Source organism: Canis lupus, chromosome 11, assembly GCF_011100685.1.
Source record: "Canis lupus familiaris isolate Mischka breed German Shepherd chromosome 11, alternate assembly UU_Cfam_GSD_1.0, whole genome shotgun sequence".
Classification (NCBI taxonomy): domain Eukaryota; kingdom Metazoa; phylum Chordata; class Mammalia; order Carnivora; family Canidae; genus Canis; species Canis lupus.
The window spans coordinates 60,787,812-60,806,995 of record NC_049232.1 but is presented as its reverse complement, the minus strand read 5'-3'; the positions used below and the strand labels follow the sequence as shown (position 1 = coordinate 60,806,995).

The 19,184-nt window shown below is 36.2% G+C and overlaps 1 non-coding gene across 1 annotated transcript; it reads right to left on the bottom strand.

Moving 5' to 3' along the window:
• Window positions 1-18,494: 18,494 nt before the first annotated feature.
• On the bottom strand, window positions 18,495-18,601 carry LOC119874110. Its single transcript, XR_005367320.1, has one exon. It is a non-coding gene; the product is annotated as a U6 spliceosomal RNA (small nuclear RNA).
• Between the last annotated feature and the right edge of the window lie 583 nt (window positions 18,602-19,184).

Genomic DNA, 19,184 nt, shown 5'->3' with positions numbered 1-19,184 from the left:
GACTTCACTCATATGTGGAATTTAAGAAACAAAACAGATGAACACATGGGAAGGGAGGAAAAAGGAGAAAAAAAGTAGAGAGGGAAACAAACCATAAGAGACTCTTAGGGATCGAGAACAAATTGAGGGGTGATAGAGGGAGGTGGATGAGAGATGGGCTAGATGGGGTATGGGTACTTGTTATGATGAGCACTGGGTGTTGTATGTACGTGATGAATCACTGAATTCTCCTCCTGAAACCAATATTGCACTATATGTTAACTAACCAGAATTTAAATACAATTTTGGGAAAAAGAGAAAGTCTTATTTGGTAAAATAAGTTTAAGTTTTACTCTGTGAACAAAGTACTGAAGAATTTTAGAGGATCAAAGTGAAGAGAACAGATTTGCATATTTGAAAAAATAATGTGATAAGTTTCAAAAAATACTAAGCTTGAATCAATGGGAGGAAAATGTATGATTGTCTCTTAATATTTAAATAATCTGGTATTAAAATGGTTAACCTGGGGTTACCAAAGCTATTAAGCATCCAATAATATTAATTGCCTACCTAATAGAAGACAGCTATTATATTCCATAAATTGAGGACATTGAGTGAAGAACTTTGCCTTCTCAGGGCTAATGCGCTAGTGTCAGTGTAGGATACTACACAACATGTTCTACATATGAAATCCTTCCCAGGGTCTTGTGTGAAGTGGAGGAAAGAGTAGTCACCTGGGACACTTTATGGAATGGATAAGATTCAAATTTGCTTTCAAAAATATGGTATTTTTGCTTTCCAAAATACCAAAGAAAGACAGCAGGCAGAAAAATCCATGAAGTAAATGATACATTTGAAGAGATTAATAACATGTATTTTCCTGATTAATTAGAGAAAAGGGAGGAAGAGAAAAAAGAGGAGAAGGAAGAGGTGGAGGAGGAAGGGAAAATGGAGAAGGAAGAAGAGGAAGAGAAAGAAAGAAGAAAAGAAAAATTAGAGAAAATTTTTAATTTCCTGTAATACTTTCATCTGGAGATAAGCTTAATTAATAGCTTTCTGAGGGATGCCTGGGTAGCTCAGTTGGTTAAACATCTGTCTTTGGCTCAGGTTATGATCTCAGGGTCTTGGGATTGAGTCAGGCTCCCTGCTCAATGGGGAGTCGCTTCTCATTCTTCTTCTCCCTCTGCCCCCTCCCCATGCTGGTCTTCTCTCTCTCTATCTCAAATAAATAAATAAAATCTTAAAAAAATATTAGCACCTTTCTTAATAAAATTCAAGTCGCTTTTAAAGTATGTATCATATAGCTCTGCCGCTGTTTTTTGCTTTAACTTTGTATCATTTTACATAAAGTAATTATGAACCAATGAGCAACAAGGAATGTGTGAGAATATTAATCACAGCACTGTTTACGCCTACCTGTCTAGACTTCTACATGTAGGCTTTTAGTTTCACTATACTATTTAAAAATGATAAACATGATAGAAAACAACATAATTCTACTATGATAAAATAGTAAGCATTGATATTTTGATATTTTTTTCTAATCTCTACCTATGTTTTTCTTTAATAAATATTTGGGTCATATTATATATACAATTTAATTTTCTTTTTTTTCCTTCTTATGGTATAACTTTACCCGTAACTCTTTAAATATTTATTTTAAAATATTTATTTATTTATTTATTTATTTATTTATTATTTTTATTTATTTATTTATATTTTATTTTTTTATTGGAGTTCAATTTGCCAACATATAGCATAACACCCAGTGCTCATTCCGCCAAGTGCCCCCCTCAGTGCCCATCACCCAGTCACCTCATCCCCCCACCCATTTCCCCTTCCACTACCCCTTGTTCATTTCCCAGAGTTAGGTGTCTCTCATGTTTTGTCACCCTCACTGATATTTTCACTCATTTTCTCTCCTTTCCCTTTATTTCCTTTCACTAATTTTTATATTCCCCAAATGAATGAGACCATATAATGTTTGTCCTTCTCCGATTGACTTACTTCACTCAGCATAATACCCTCCAGTTCCATCCACGTCTAAGCAAATGGTGGGTATTTGTCGTTTCTAATGGCTGAAGAATATTCCATTGTATACATAGACCACATCTTCTTTATCCATTTATCTTTCGATGGACACCGAGGCTCCTTCCACAGTTTGGCTATTGTGGCCATTGCTGCTAGAAACATCGGGGTGCAGGTGTCCCGGCGTTTCACTGCATCTGTGTCTTTGGGGTAAATCCCCAACAGTGCAATTGCTGGGTCATAGGGCAGGTATATTTTTAACTGTTTGAGGAACCTCCACACAGTTTTCCAGAGTGGCTGCACCAGTTCACATTCCCACCAACAGTGCAGGAGGGTTCCCCTTTCTCCGCATCCTCTCCAACATTTGTGGTTCCTGTTAATTTTCCCGATTCTTTCTGGTGTGAGGTGGTATCTCATTGTGGTTTTGATTTGTATTTCCCTGATGGCCAGTGATGCAGAGCATTTAAAATGGCTGCATGGTATTTTATCATACGAGCCATATTTTTAAAAATATTGTTACCCTTTCTGGTTATACATGAATAAATACCTGTACATGTATTTCCTTAGCACACCCAGGTAATACGGTAATAAGTAATAGGTTTTATTTCACTGGTTCATGATCCACCTGCTAATGCATAATTCCACTTTCTTTTTGTTTCCTCATCATTTCTGTAGCCTCCTGGATATATATCAGGTGTGCTTAGACCAAGTCTGGTCACATTGCATCTTCCTTACTCCCTTGCTCACCTCGACTCCAGGGGTTAGGGGTAGTGCCTCTGCTTACTAAGCCATACTACTTTGCCTTGTCTCACTCTCCTCTGGAGATCATCTCCCTCCTCTCAGATGGAGGAGTACTACCTTATTTTTTTGGTTACATTTTCCTGGCTATGAAGTCACTTCCACTGTATATCACCTCTTCTGGAGGTGCCTCTTCCGCCTTCTGCACCATGGGTCTTTCCTGGGGGCCTCTATTACTGTGGTGAGGTCTGGGTGATGAAGCAGCTTTGGATACTCTGCAGCCAAGAAAAAAAAAAGTAAGCGAGGAAGTTCTCTTTTCAGAAGCAAAGCTTTCTTTCCTTTCTTAAAATTACATTTTCAGGTCCATAAAGTAGTGCTATATATGTCATAGTCCTTTACAGGGATTCTTATGAACTAGCTCCTTCATCATTTGTTTTTTGCTCTCTAATGGGATTTAGATGTATGTACAGTGGGAACTGGTCTAGAAAATACATTTAGAATCGGCAACATGTTATATTTGAAATATCTTCAATGATTATGGCTTTGTTATTAAGCCAACCTGCCTGCACCTGGCTTTTTCTATCTTTCTAATTATTGCTCTGAGCATATATACTTTTAATAAAGTATAGTATTCAGTTTATTTTTATTTTTTTATATTTTTTAAATTTTTATTTATTTATGATAGGCACACAGTGAGAGAGAGAGAGAGAGAGAGAGAGGCAGAGACACAGGCAGAGGGAGAAGCAGGCTCCATGCACTGGGAGCCCGATGTGGGATTCGATCCCAGGTCTCTAGGATCACGCCCTGAGCCAAAGGCAGGCGCCAAACCACTGCGCCACCCAGGGATCCCCTATAGTATTCAGTTTAAACTGAGACTTCCTGCTTACTTTTTCTTTAGTAAGTCCTTATAATTCTTTGAAGAGTCCTTACTAATATCCAGTAATTGTTCTGGATGGAGGATGGGATGGAAATATTTTTAAAAATTTTTAGGTTAATTCAATTAACCAGCATACAGTACACCATTAGTGTTCATATGTAGAGTTCAGTTATTCATCAGTTGCATATAAAACCCAGTGTTCATCACATAGAGTCACCATGTGTCTTCTCAGGTAGGCTGTTTAGAGATGAAGATAGCCATTTGCCAACCACTGATAAAGAAGTATGAATAAGATTCCCAGTCTAGACCTATGTAAGTGAGTTTTGCTGCTAGCCATATTTCTTTGGCTTTGCCTTGGGAATCTCAACCTATAACTAGGCCTTTTCTACCCCCAAACTTTTTCTTAGGCATGCTTGACATTTTCTCAGGCAAGATGACCCCTATTTCTATGGGAGGCTATCTGGTATCTGGTGTGGTGTAGGAAATCAAAGACCAATGGTTCAAAGGGGGTCTTCCTTCTCTAGCTGACTTACTCTAGTTTCAGCTTCAGACTCTACTCGTAATCAACCAATTATCAGAAAGCTGAAAAGAACTATCTTTGTGAACCATAGAATCCTCTATATTCCTCATACATGTTAGGATGATACCAGGTAATGGCCTCTTTCTCTGCTTTGGTTCTTTTCAGTGTTTTTTTTCCAATACAGCAGCAAAGGAAAAGAAGTATCACTCCTAAACATCTGATTTCTGAACTTAATTGGTCCGGGCTGAATATAAAAGTCAGAAAGAGACATAGTTGAAAAAAGAGAAGACAACCAGTAAACATCTGAGAAGATGTTTGACCTTTTCATATATAAAGAAATGCAACATTAAACAACTATAAAATCTCATTTTTTATATATCATGTTGACAAAAATTATAAGATTTGATAATATCTTGAGCTGGTGGGGATAAAATTATGCAGAAGCATATACTGGTGCTGAGAGACAGTAGACATATACCTCATTAGTGTCAATTTGGTAACACATATAAATTAAAACTGCCCGTACCTTTTGTTCCAGGAATTATACCACTAAAATATATCTCATAGATACCCTTACCGGATTGTGCCAGGATACAAGTATAAGGATATTCATTTAATGCTGTGATATAGAAAAATAATCAAACCACAAAGAAATAAAAAGACATCAAAAAAGAACTGGATACAACCAGGGCTTCAATCAAAACAGAGAACTAAAAAACTTGCTATTGAAAAGAATAAGGTATACACAAAAGGAAGGATTTCTAAGATATATTAAATGAAAAAAGGCAATAAAGAGCACAACATATAGTGTGATTCTGGTGTGTGAGAATAAAAGCAAATCTATCTATCTATGTGGTATTAAATTTTTTTTTCTAGATGATAAAAGTAAATACTAATAGTTACTACCTTTGGGAAGATAGATTGATTGGAGAAGAGCAGTTTTCACTTTTCACTTGGAATCCTCTGTGTCCTATAATGCAACTTTATTTATTTTTTATAAGTGTCAGCAGGAGATATGTGGACTGAGGTTAAGCCCACAAAACAAAATGTGTATGTCTATTTAAAATTTTTTAATTTAAATGTTTAAATTTTTAAGACATTGTATGTTCTCATCATATTGCAAGAAATAACAGTGTTTTTTTTTTTAATAACAGTGTTTTTGAGTATGTCTCATTGTATAGGTTTTTAGTGTTGCTAAATGGGTAGCTAAAGCTGTTTAAGTTTGTAAATACTGATTTTAAAAGTATTATTGTACTAAAACCTGACTGAGACAGGAAAAAGACTCTCAAACATGGCAATACATTAGAATCATCTGGGACAATTTAAAAATAGTAATGCTCAGGCACTACCTCACACCAACTATATCAGAATGTTTTTTGAGGGCAGGGATTGGACACATACATTTTTTAACATTCTCCGAGTAGTTCTACTGTGCAGCCAGAGTTGAGAACTATTGGCTACACCAGTGCTTCTCAAACTTTAAGGTGTATAAGAATCAGCTGGTAATCCTGTTAAAATGCAAATAAGTTTCCATACATCTGAGGTAAGGTCTGTGATAGCACATCTAACAAGCTTCACCGTGATCATAATGCTGGTCATTGGTGGGCGGACCTTGGAGTAGGAAGGGACTAAAGGATATGCTGTACTACTTGCTGAGAAGTTGGATTCTAAAATTCATAGGGTTCTACATAGGAATTCAGGGGCTACAGATATAGAAAAAAATAGGATAAGAGGACGAGAGAGAATGATGGGGAAGAAGTGTGAACAGAGAGCAGAGAGATGGATGACTTTCGGGCGGGGGGGCTTTCCTTTTGCCTTTACCTTGTAAGAATAAACTTGTCCTTTGGAAGAATTTTGTCTAACTTTCACCATTATCCTAAGCAGTTATCATGGGTACATGGATAGTTACAGTTTTGAAGAGGAGTTTTGAATTTGTTCCTTGAGAGAATATGAACGCCTCAGTGAATTTATAGCTTAGTTCAGCCTTGTCTGAGTAAGTATTTTACCATCATAATGGCTCTAAACATTTTGGAAGCAACGTCAAGGGCAATGAGAGCTCATAACTGAGTGGTAACAGATATTTATTGAGTACCCAATGCCCGGAACTTTTACTTATATTATCTAATTTAATTTCACAACAATTCTGTGAGCTAGGTGCATGTTCATATTCTTATTTTTGGAGACGAGGAGACTGAAATGAAGGCATTGAAGCATTCAAGTTATTTCCCAAGGTCACATAAATATATAATAGCAGAGCTAATTACTATATTCAGATGTTTTTACTGCAGGTTCAGTCTTCTTTCCCTTTCAACTAGAAGGGTCTGAAACAACAGAAATGAGATAGATGGAAAAATAAATAGAAAACATTTTATTTCATAATATACAGGTCATCAGAAGATGGAGACTAGTATGCAGATTATAGAAATAGTTATCAAAAGCATTGAATTTAAAGAACATAATTAGGAAGTTCAAACTACAGTTTTGGAAGCTGTGAATGGTTTGCTGGTGAACTACTCCAGTGAAGGATTGAACTAGTAAAAAGTAAATGTAAGAGGAGGTTAGGAACCTCATACTATATTTGGAAAGTTCCATGCTCTTGAATATTAAAAATAATCCTAGTTTTCCCTGGCTCATTTGCTCAGAACTATGTAATAGTTTTTGTGCAAAGCTGTAAATACTTCTATGAAGGAACTACACAGACTACTATCCCAGGAATAGAGAGGATGTAAGAGTAAATGGTTGTGTGTGTGTGTGTGTGTGTGTATTAGAAGAAACCCAAATTAAAACAAAGTGGGTGGAGACATTTCAGCATCAAGGTTGAAATAGGCTCAAGGCCAGAGTCATCTATAGAGAATACATAAAATGGATTTGGAGCATGTCGATATATACATACTTTCATGCTAAAGGCCAGTCCATGCTGAAAGCCAGGCAGGACCCATATACACCTGCCTATAGTAACGTGAGCTGTGGCTGCCATTAGATTCTTTCCAGCAGTTACTCTGGACCTCGTCTCTCTCTCTCTCTCTCTCTCTCTCTCTCTCTCTCTCTCTCATGCTCAATCTTACTCTCAAGTGGCTGCTCTGTGGCTGCCTCTCCTCATGGTACTTGAACTTGGTGTGGTTTGATAAAGACTTGATAACCCTGTGATTAACTTTCAGCTCTGGAAGATGCTTCTCTCCAATACGATCTCTTCCAGAGATTATTTCATTATTGCAATATTGTTAAATTATTTCATTATTTAATAATATCTCTGTAACCATGTTAGGAAGGGAAGGCAATATCTTTGTTTCCATTTTATAGGTAAGGAAACCTTACTCAGGGATATTCAATCATTTTTCCAGTACCAAAGATTTAATAAATGACAATGAATATATCACAAATCCCTACTTCATTACAGTACGTCGTATCATTTTTCTAAGACCTGAATCTACTTTAGTTCTGAAGCTGATAATGATAATATAAATAGGAGCTATGTTCATACACAAGGTTAGTATTTGTGTGCACTATTAAAAAGACTTATTGTTTTTTTCTAGCTTCATCAAAACTCATTATTGTGTTTAGATTTTTTTTTTTTCGCATGTGGGTATCCCTTTGTTCTAGCACAATTTGTTGAAAAGACTATCCTTTATCCATTAATTAGCTTTTTTCCATTTTCAGAGATCAGTTAGCTATGTTTCTGTGGGTCTGTTTCTGGCTCTTTAGGCTGTTCTATCACTCTCTTTGTTTATTCTTTCACCAAAACCACACTGTTTTGATCATTGTGGCTTTATAGTAAGTCTTGCTGTTCTGTAGTGCTAATTCTCCCACTTTATTCTTCTACTTCAGTATTGTGTTGGCTCTTCTGGGTCTTTCACATATAGATCCTATATGTATTAGATTCATTCCCAAGTACTTCATTTTGATGCTAATATAAATGGGATTCATTTTTTAGAGCATTTCGATGTTCACAGCAAAATTGAACAGAAAGTACAGAGATTTCCCATATACACTCTACCCTCACACATGCAGAACCTTCCTCATTATCAACATTCTGTAGCAGAATGGTACATTTGTTGCAGTTGTTGAACCTATGTTGACACATCATTATCACCCAGAGTCAATAGTTTACATTAAGTTTCACTCTGGTGTTGTATCTGCTGTAGGTTTACACAAAGACATGTATCCACTATTATACTATCATGTAGAGTAGTTTTACTTCCCTAAAAATCCTCTGTGCTCTGCCCATTCATCTCTACCAACCAACACCTGGCAACCAACCCCTGATATTTTTGCTGTCTCCAAAGTTTTGTGTTTTTGAGAATGTCATATGGTTGGAATCATACTGTGTATAGCTTTTTCATATGGGCTTTTTTTTTTTTACTTCATAATATTTGTTTAAGTTTACTCCATGCTTTTTTATGGCTTATTTCTTTTTAGAACCAAATAGTATTTAATTGGTTGTATCAAAGTTCATTTATTCTCTTTCTGAAGGACATTTTCATTGCTTTTAATTTTGACAGTCATGAACAAGCTAGTATAAACATCTTTGTGCAGTCTTTTACGTAAACATAAGTTTTCAACTCCTTAGGTAAAATATCAAGGAGCATGATTGCTGAGTCATTTGTTAGAGTATGTTTTGTTGTGTAGGAAACTACCAGTTTGCTTCCAGAGTGGCTGTACCATTTTTCATTCCCACTGGTAATGAATAAGAGTTCTTCTTGCTTCATATCCTCACCAGCATTTGGTGTTGTCTGGATTTTGGCCATTGTACTGTGTTTTAAATTCCAATTTTCCATTGTTGATATAATCTTATATGTTACATCTTTATTATAATTGCTTATTAGTTATAGGATTTTTGTTGTTGATTCTTTGAGATTTTCTACATAGACACCATGTCATTTGCCAAAAACAAACAAAACAATCTACCAACACCCCCCCCCCGCAAAAAACTACTTTTATTCTTACATTCCAATATGTATAATTTTAGTTTCCTTTTAAAAAATATTTTATTTATTTATTTATTTATTTATTTATTTATTTATTCATTCATTCATGAGAGAGAGAGGCAGAGACACAGGCAGAGGGAGAAGCAGGCTCCATGCAGGGAGCCTGACGTGGGACTTGATCCCAGGACTCCAGGATTACACCCTGGACTGAAGGCAGGCGCTAAACCGCTGAGCCACCCAGGGATCCCCATAGTTTTCCATTTCTTATCTAGTTCATTAGCTAGGAACTTCCACTGATATTGAAAGGAGTGGTGAAAAGGACATCACTGTGTCCTCATGTAGTCTTTCCTCTCGGCATACATATTCCTGGTGTTTCTTTCTCTCTTTATAGGGACACCAATCATATGTGGATTAGACTAGGTCCATCTATATGATTTCATTTAACCTTAATAGCCCCTTTAATGGTTATATTTCCAATATAGTCTCATTATGAAGTACTGGGGGTTAGGACTTCAACATCAATTTTGAGGAATATAATTTGGCCCATAACAAATGCTAAGCATAAGACCACTGAGAGAAGTGTCCAGTAAACTAAGTCCTAAGAAGGACATAGCTGCTCTTACCTCTCCTCTTCTCCCTTTTTTTTTCTAATTGAATAAATATGTGACAGATGGAGCTACAATAGACTTCATATGATCTTTAAATAAAAGCTAAGTGAATCAAGGATGTCAGAACCTGTATTGTGGAGTCCAGAATTAATACCACTAGCCATCTACATCCAGACTTCTTGTTACGTGAAAATAATAAACCCTAATTCATTTAAGCCTTTTAAACCAAGTGTTTTATTCCTTGTTGTCAGATAGAATCCAGTGTAATATATTTTCTATGTTAGAGATTTCATAAATCTCAATTTTTAAATTTTAATTATTAGCATGAATGAAGATACTGTGTCTGTTTCAGACAGAGTCCCAGCAGGAAACAGAAATGAACTCAAATGTTACAAATGAAGAGACTTTAACAAAAAGAGTGAACATATACTGAATAGGGCTAAAAAAATAAAAATAAAAAATGGCACCCAGAGACCAGAAGCAGTTTATATTCCCAATAACTCTGAATTATCACTATTAAATGATTACCACTCTGAAAATCAAATAGACAATTATCACTCTAAAAATTGAATGTTATTCTTAAAATTGAATAGACAAGGAAAATGAATTTAGTTATCTCATCCCATTGAAAGCTAAAACTATGGAGGAAGGCCTGGTGGTAAAACTTATTGACACAGAGGGTCACAGCTACACCAGGAACATGGCAAGGAAATAGAAAAGAAGTGAAGAAATACTGCAGTTTTTGTCTTCCTGCCTTCAGATCGCCTGCCTCTGTTCCAGTATCCAAATCCAACTGGAAAACTTTTGGCAGTGGAGCCTACTAGGTGGAGTCCATTTATGTCTGCCTCCTAGGGAAAGTGCAGGGCAGAGAAAGACAGAGAATTAATCTTGGAGAAGCATAGGGGAAATGAAAAATAATCAGCAGTGTCCTAGAAAACTTTAGCCTCATTTTGACCATTTTTCATTTCAGTTACTCTTTGACATACTACAAGTCAGTAGCTCTTCTCTAATATCAGATATCCACCCTTTAACTTGAAATGTGCAAACCGATGAATTAAATTAATCTATCCTTGGGAAATGAGATTCGACTAAAAGCATATGAGTGAAATATCTGTGATCATGCAAATTGAGAAACCATAGCTTGTAATCAGTTGTCATCCATCCATATTAAAAAAATAAATCCATAGCTACATACTATAGGTACACCTTGGTTTTAATCCAGTAATGATGAAAAAATGCTGCTAAAAGCAATTAGACTCTCTTTGGGAGAGAGTCTCAGTTTCTTTATCTGTAAAATTAATGGAAGCAATCTCATCTATATTACAGGATTCTAAGAATAAGACAAAATAGCAGTCATAAAATATATTTTTTAGACTAGAAACTGATAAACATTTTTATAATGGAAATGATAATTTGGTTAGAGGAAAATTTTTAAGTTGATGATAGCCAGAGGTTATTAAACACTTCTGATGTGTGAGACATGGTATTTTTCCTTTCTGTGATCTTTTTTTCCTTCCCTCTTTCTTTTTCTCCTTTCTTTCCTGTCTGCCTGTTTGCTCTCTTAGTTTCGTCTTTTGCTGCTTTCAACAGGCATTTCCTGGCTTTGTGGTAGTTGCTGGGAATACAAACAGTTATGGTGTTATAGGTAGAAGCACATAACCTCAGCCAAGTTCAAAAAGCGTTCTTGAAAGATATGGAAAATGTTCTGAAATTTGAAGATCATGCAGAAGCTAGCTGTGGGAAGAAGTGGGAGAGGTTCATAGGGCACAGGCAGAGACACTGAGGGCAGAGCACATTATGCTTAAAAATACTGCAGATTTCTAGGCTTGGCAGGAAAATATAGGATAGAGTGTAGAGGAATGTAGGTCATATGAATCCCTCCATTCAAGAGTGTGGATTTAAAACTAAAAGTATTAGAGTCACTATGTAAGTTATTATTCAAACTAGGAGACTTTTGAGAGTGACAGTAGGTGTTATTAATTACCCTGAGACAAAAGTTATAAACTGAGAATGGGCAAACCCGGATTTGTGGTTACTTTAAGTATTAGAGATTCAACGAAGGGCTTTAAGAAGCGATAGGTTTACCCCTGGAGGTAAACCAGTTTGGACCCTATTAGAATAACCAATGAGACAGATTCCGAGACACTGGACCAAACCAGCGGGACTTGAAAACAAGGCAGCAGGGTTGAGTACAAGGAGGTAGCTTTGAAAAAACAGACGTGAGTGGTGTTAACAGGACTATACTTGGAGGTTGAGGATGAAGCAAAAATATCTACTAGGTCATTTCTGCAAGATAGCCATCTCATTCTCATCTGTAATAATGTTTGATAGCCATATCCACTACAAGTAGAAAGATTTTTTAATAATTTATTTATTTTTAAAGTAATCCCTATGCCCAAGTGGGGCTTGAACTCATAAACTCTGAGATCAAGAATCACATTTGCTGCCACCTGAGCCAGCCAGGTGCCCCAGATTTTAAAATTATTAATTAGATCTCTGCCTTGCTTAAAATCCCAAAGGACTTTCCCTTGCTTTTAGAATAAATGCAGACTCTATACAGCCCAAAGTCTCTGCAAACACTCCAACTTCCTTTCAGCTTTGTTTTTTTTTTAAATAAATTTATTTTTTATTGGTGTTCAATTTGTTAACATACAGAATAACACCCAGTGCTCATCCCGTCAAGTGCCCACCTCAGTGCCCGCCACCTAGTCACCCCCACCCCCCGCCCACCTCCCCTTCCACCACCCCTAGTTCACTTCCCAGAGTTAGGAGTCTTTCATGTTCTGTCTCCCTTTCTGATATTTCCCACTTATTTTTTCTCCTTTCCCCTTTATTACCTTTCACTATTTTTTATATTCCCCAAATGAATGAGACCATATAATGTTTGTCCTTCTCCGATTGACTTATTTCACTCAGCATAATACCCTCCAGTTCCATCCACGTTGAAGCAAATGGTGGGTATTTGTCGTTTCTAATGGCTGAGGAATATTCCATTGTATACATATTTGCTCTCCTCCTTGCCTTGATGCCCTTCCATGGTCTTTTCGTGGGGTGGTTCATTCATTGCTTCAGATCTCCATCGTGTGAGTCTCTGGAGGTGATATTAAGAGATGTTCATCAATGGTCAATGTGCCCTGGCCTTCCCCGACACTAGGATTTTTTCAATGAGGAACACAAGTGGGTTGAAATTGAGGTCAGCAAATTCAGAGAAGTTGATAAGTCGATGGTGCATCATCTTTTCCCTTATAGCATCAGAGTGATCTCTAAAATTTAAGGAACAAATATCTCCAGAGTCCTTCTCTTGCAATTATTTCAATTGCACAAATACAGTTTCTGATTCAAATACTATAAATACCTTAACAGAATCATGCCACTGTATTATCAAATTGTAGGTAATTAAATAATTGGCTCATTTATTCAACACATGTTTACTGAGCATTTCATGTGCACAGCATATATTACTAAGTAATGGAAGAGGTACAGAGGAACATAGACACAGTCTCTCCTCTCAGGATTTTCTGATCTAATTTGAAAGACAAAACACACACAGGCCAAATTTAAATATATACTTGATAACAAAATAGGAGGCTTCCAAGAATACATGCAGATACTTCACTTAAATCAGTTATTTTCATTTTTCCCAACACTGTATCTAACAGAACATGAAACACTGAATTGAAGCTCATATATATTCAATTCTTTAGCTTGTCTTTTAGGTGGCCACACTTACAGGGCAATTAATGAACAAAAAGAAAGTGAGGAAAAGAAAAAAGTCAATTCATGAGTCTTTTTTTTTTTCTCATTTATTCAAGGATCTACTGTCTTGGGGGAGGGGACTGGATGTTGAGAGCTCAGGGAGGATAATATAGATATTTAGCCTGCCCTGAAGGATTCAGAGTCTGGTAGGGATAGACTCATAAGCTGTAGTGTTCCAAGGCTGTTCTATGTATTATGATGAAGATCAGAAAGTGATATGGTGTGACAATAAAGTATGTGGATGTTTTGGATTCAGACTGCCAGAGTTTTTATCTTAGCACTAACACTCACTACCTACCTGTGTGACATAGGGCAAAATTCTAATCCCTATGAATTTCCATTTTCTCACCTGAAAAACGAAAATAACAATAGACCTTCCTAGGGTTATTATAGCTACTAAATGAATTATACATGCTGGCAATAATAGGAAATATTCTCATTAGCTGTTCTTTCTGCAGTCATCAGGACAGTTTTTCCTCAAGAAGTTATCTCTGGGGACGCCTGGGTGACTCAGTGGTTGAGTGTCTGCCTTTGGCTCAGGTTGTGATCCTGGGGTCCTGGGATTGAGTCCCACATTGGGGTCCCCTCAGGGAGTCTGCTTCTCTCTCTGCCTATGTCTTTGACTCTCTCTCTGTGTCTCTCATGAATAAATAAAAAAAATCTTTTTTTAAAAAAGTTATCTCTGTCTGAGATGACTCAAGAAAGAGTAATGAGTACTATTTTCAGGGGTGGGAGAACATTCTGGATAGAGAGAGTATTGTGAAGGAAGAATCACCATGAAACAGATACTCAGGGCAAAGTAAACCCTTTGATTGGCATAGATCTCTGCCCCTCTCGTTATTGGAGGAAGGTAAGATTAGAAGACAGAGGCCAGATAATGTTTAGCCCCGTGTGGCATGTAAAGAGGTTTGAACTTGATCCAGATTACAGTGTACAAATAGGGACTTTTGATTAGAGAAGTCACATAGTCAAAGTAGACTTGGACAAACTGTAGACATACACTGGGACAAGGAGAAATTGGCAGAAAAATAGTTGAAAGACAGTTTTAATAGTTCTGGTAATAGATGGTAATGGCCCAGAGATTGTGGCTGTGGGGATGGAGAAAAAGGTATGATTCTGAGAGATTCTAGAAGGTAAAATATATAGGGCTTAGTGATTTATTAAGTTTGTGGAGTGATTAAGGAGAAAGTCTAGGCAGTCTCACCCAAATGTCTACAAAATGAAAAAAACAAAAAAAACAAAACAAAACAAAACAAAAAAACATGTTCTTCCAGATAAGTTAAGTGATGACTATTCCAATAGGTACTGCAATTTGTTTTCACCATACTTACCCTTGGGTGAATAACAGTTTCTCTTGCTGATCAAGTGCTTACTTGATTGAGGATAGGCAAGTACATTATTGACTGTTCAACGGCCATACTTAATTCTGTGCTTAACCATTCATGAAAACTAGTCCTTTTGCTACAAAGATCAAATAAATTTCAATTATCAATTACAATACAGAAAGAACTAGTTGAAGAAATCGGTGACTCAACAATGAACTTTGAATTTTTTTCTAATAACATCCTCTCAAAGATTTAAAGGCTTATTTACTAATGGATTGCATTCCCAATGCAACCAGTATTTTGAAATCTAATCAGGTAATTTCATTAATTGTTTTTTTTTAATTTCATTAATTGTATAGTGGAAAGGTTCTTAGTCTGTGGTTTATAGTTGTTGTATTCATTTTGATACAGACTACAAAAAAATGGTATTTTTAGCTTTTTATGGCTTTGGAAACCTTAACTTAATCCTGGGAAGGCCTAAAATGGAAGAAGTAGTTTGTGATTATAGATTGGAGAATTTTGAATTTACTTGGGCTAGTCTTCTACTCATTTGTTCTGCTGGTTGGAAGGCTTCTCACTAATGCATTCACTCATCCAAGGAGACAATCATCTAGAGTCAGTGGGCATTCTGTTTTAGTTTAGGAATGGAGGATGAGTGGCAGCCTCCCTTTATATGAGGTATTATGAGATAGAATGAAATGTTATTCTCTTTGAAAGTGCATTTTATTTTTGTTCTATTTGCTAAATATGATCTACACAGCTTAAACTTTTTTATTTGTGCATGTGATTATTGGATGTTATTAAGTGAAGGCATGCATTACTTAAGCAGGATATTATATGCCAGGATGCCAGGACTGGCCAAATGCATCTGGAATTTACCTTATACTAGTTAACAATGATCAAAAGCTTAAAATTACCACCAAAAAATGTCAGATATCTGATAGTATTATAGAAAGAAAACCCAAACTTTTTTGTTTCAGACTTTCTTTAGAGCAGCATAATTACTTACTATGAGATGTGATATGTTGTAGGAATCAGTAGGTAATTAAAGAGGAATTATGAAATATTCAAGAGTTTATTATACCCAAGTTTTGGGGAAATGTTTACTTCTTTGAACTGAACTTAAGCTTCTGCAGTTTACTCCAATTCTTTTTTTTGCTTTGTTTTAATTTCTTTTTTTTTTTTTTAATTTATTATAGTCACACAAAGAGATAAGAAGAGAGGCAGAGAGAGAAGCAGGCTCCATGCACCGGGAGCCCGACGCGGGACTCGATTCCGGGTCTCCGGGATGGCGCCCTGGGCCAAAGGCAGGCGCCAAACCACTGCGCCACCCAGGGATCCCAGTTTACTCCAATTCCATTTTATACTCCAAAGAAATGATTGAAGAAAAATATCTAAAATGTCAATCCAAATTTTATGTATTTCAGAAATTTAAAAATGTTAGAGTTTAGAGGTGCCCGGGTAGATCAATTGGTGGAGACCCAACTCATGATTTTGGCTCAGGTTGTGGTCTCAGGGTCATGGGCCAGCCCAGCATTGGGCTCCATGCTTAGTGAGGAGTCTGCTTGAGGTTCCCTCTCTATCCCTTTGCCTCTCGCTCTGCTCATGTTCACTCATGCTTGCTGTCTCTCTAAAATAAATATATAAAATCTTTAAAAAGATATGATAGAGTTTGGATTTGAATCAGTTTTTCTCTGCTTAAATTTCAGTCTTTTTCTACAAGAATAACCATAAATAATCATTAGGATATGTAGTAAGCTATATCTCCCATGGCTACCTAGATTGTCCCATTTTGCAAAAGTGACAAAAATACCATCAAATCCAATCAATTATTTTTGTGTGTGTTATATACTTTCTCCGATGGATCATTTAATTCTTTGAATCATAAACAAAGACTTCTGATCTGTTTTATGTATTCTCACTCTGGGATTGTACTCCTCTATAAAATGCCAATACAGCTCACTCAGAAGGGTACCCAAAGTACAGCTTTTAGTCTATGAAAGCCTCTTAAATGATAAGGGACAAGAAAAGCATTATAAATAATAGTTCAGAAGAAAAACAACATACTAAAGTGAACAAAGAATAAGAGTTTATAGATATATGTGAGATAAAGCCTTGCTAAACAGAGAAATTGCATTATACATTATATAATAATCTCCAGTGTTATGGTATAGGTGAAAATTAGATGTTAATGATAATTTTTGGTAAGGCACTTCATTATATGCTATATAATGAACAAATTTTGATTCATATTTATGGTTATAGAGGTAGAGAAGGAATGAAACAGAATTGCTTCAGCTCCTAATAGTTTATAGCTGTTGAATATTTTATTTATTTTTTTAATTTAAATTTTGTTAGTTAACAGTGCAATATTGGTTTCTGGAGTAAAATTCAGTGATTCATCACTTACATACAACACCAGGTGCTCATCACAAAGTGCCCTCTTTAATTGTAACTTGCCACAGCTGACCATGCAACCTTTGCTGAAACTATATCCGGGGTCTATGATGCTGTCTCTGTCAATTTTTTATGTGGATTTGTATTCACTAGCAGTTCGAATCTAGACTAAAGACCTCCCAGAACTTATTCAATGCTTGACTATGTCCTGAGACTTTGTCTGGTTCTCTTCCAACTTAAGCTATGTGCTCACCCTGCAACTGTATATACCCACAAGCTCAGGAGGTGATGAAGGCCCTCTCCTTTGGATAAAGGTGAGGGAAGTACCAGCTTTGGGGGAAAGGGTGAATGAACATCCAAATTCCCTATTTTATGGACTCCAACATATGGTAGGTCCTCCATAAGTGGTGGTGATTATTATCAGCATTAATGTTTCATTCAGTATATGTTATTTATAATTTGGGGTAAATAATTTAAATGATAACTCCTTAAGATATTGTAATAGAGAAATATATAAACAAGGTGAACTCACACTTAAGACTCTAATGCTCAAAAATCAGTCTTCTATAAAATGCTGGAACAGGACTTGTTTTTGCTGGCTGTTTAACATAAAATAGGATCTAATATGTAAAAATTTATTTTCCCTGGGCTTGGCTAGTATTTGCATTGTAATTCTGGAAAATATTTTATTTATTTGCTTTTAAAATATTTTATTTATTTATTCATGAGAGACAGAGAGAGAAACAGAGAGAGAAGCAGAGACATAGGCAGAGGGAAAAGCAGGCCCCCCACAGGAAGCCCAATGCAGAACTCAGTCCCTGGACCTGGGATCATACCTGAGTCAAAAGTAGATGCTCAATGCTGAGCCACCCACGTGTCCCTGGCAAACATTTTATACATCAGTTGGCCAAGACTTATTTCTTTGTATGTGCTTTATTCTCTTTTCATCTTGTTTTCTAAAGTGATTGATTGACTGATTGATTGATTGATTGATTGAGATAGAAAGAGAGAGAATGCATGAGCAAGGGGGAGGTGCAGAGCGAGAGAGAGAAAGAAGCAGACTCCCCATAGAGCAGGGAGCTCAGATCCGGGGCTTGATCCCAGGACCCTGGGATCATGACCTGAGCCAAAGACAGACACAACAGACTGAGCCACCTAGGTGTCCCTATTTCTTTTCATCTTTATGAATATAATAGTGATCTGTGTAACATATCTGTCACCCCATTTTTATCCCAGGACTGGCTTAGATGATTTGCTTAGGTAACAGTTGTCCCCCTTTATTCTAAACTGGTCCAAATATTCCTTCCTAAAGCTGCCTTCTTTTTTTTTTTTTTTTTTTTTTTAAATATGGAATGCTTCACGAATTTGCGTGTCATCCTTGCGCAGGGGCCATGCTAATCTTCTCTGTATCATTCCAATTTTAGTATATGTGCTGCCGAAGCGAGCACCTAAAGCTGCCTTCTTAACCAAAGAGAAATCTTCTTAATTCATTTAACTGTAATATGTATATATTATATACATATTACATATATTTCTGGATATATATGGATATATGTAATACATATGGGTATATGTAATATGTGTACATATGTAATATATGTAATATCCATATATATTGTGGATATTTATATCCTTATAGAACTTAGAATCTACTGAAGGTAGATTATTTAATCAATTTATCTTTATGCAATTAAATAACTATATAAACTAATGTAAAAATTTAAAAGATGTGATAAAATATGTGAAGGAAGACTATCTGGACCATTAGAGGATATAATGTAGAGTCTTCTATCTGGTGGTGGCAATCTTCATTGAAGGCTCTTCTGAGGAGAAGATAACTGTGCTGAGATCAGAAGAATAAATAAGGTTAGCCCCAGGCAGGTGAGGGGAAAGACGAGATATAAGCAGCCAAATATTTTGCTGGACTCTAGTGTGATTTGCTGTCAATAAAAGGGGGGATTTCTATACAGCTAATTTTCATTGTTTTATTTGGCATAGATTTATTGAGCACTTATTATATGCCAGGCACTT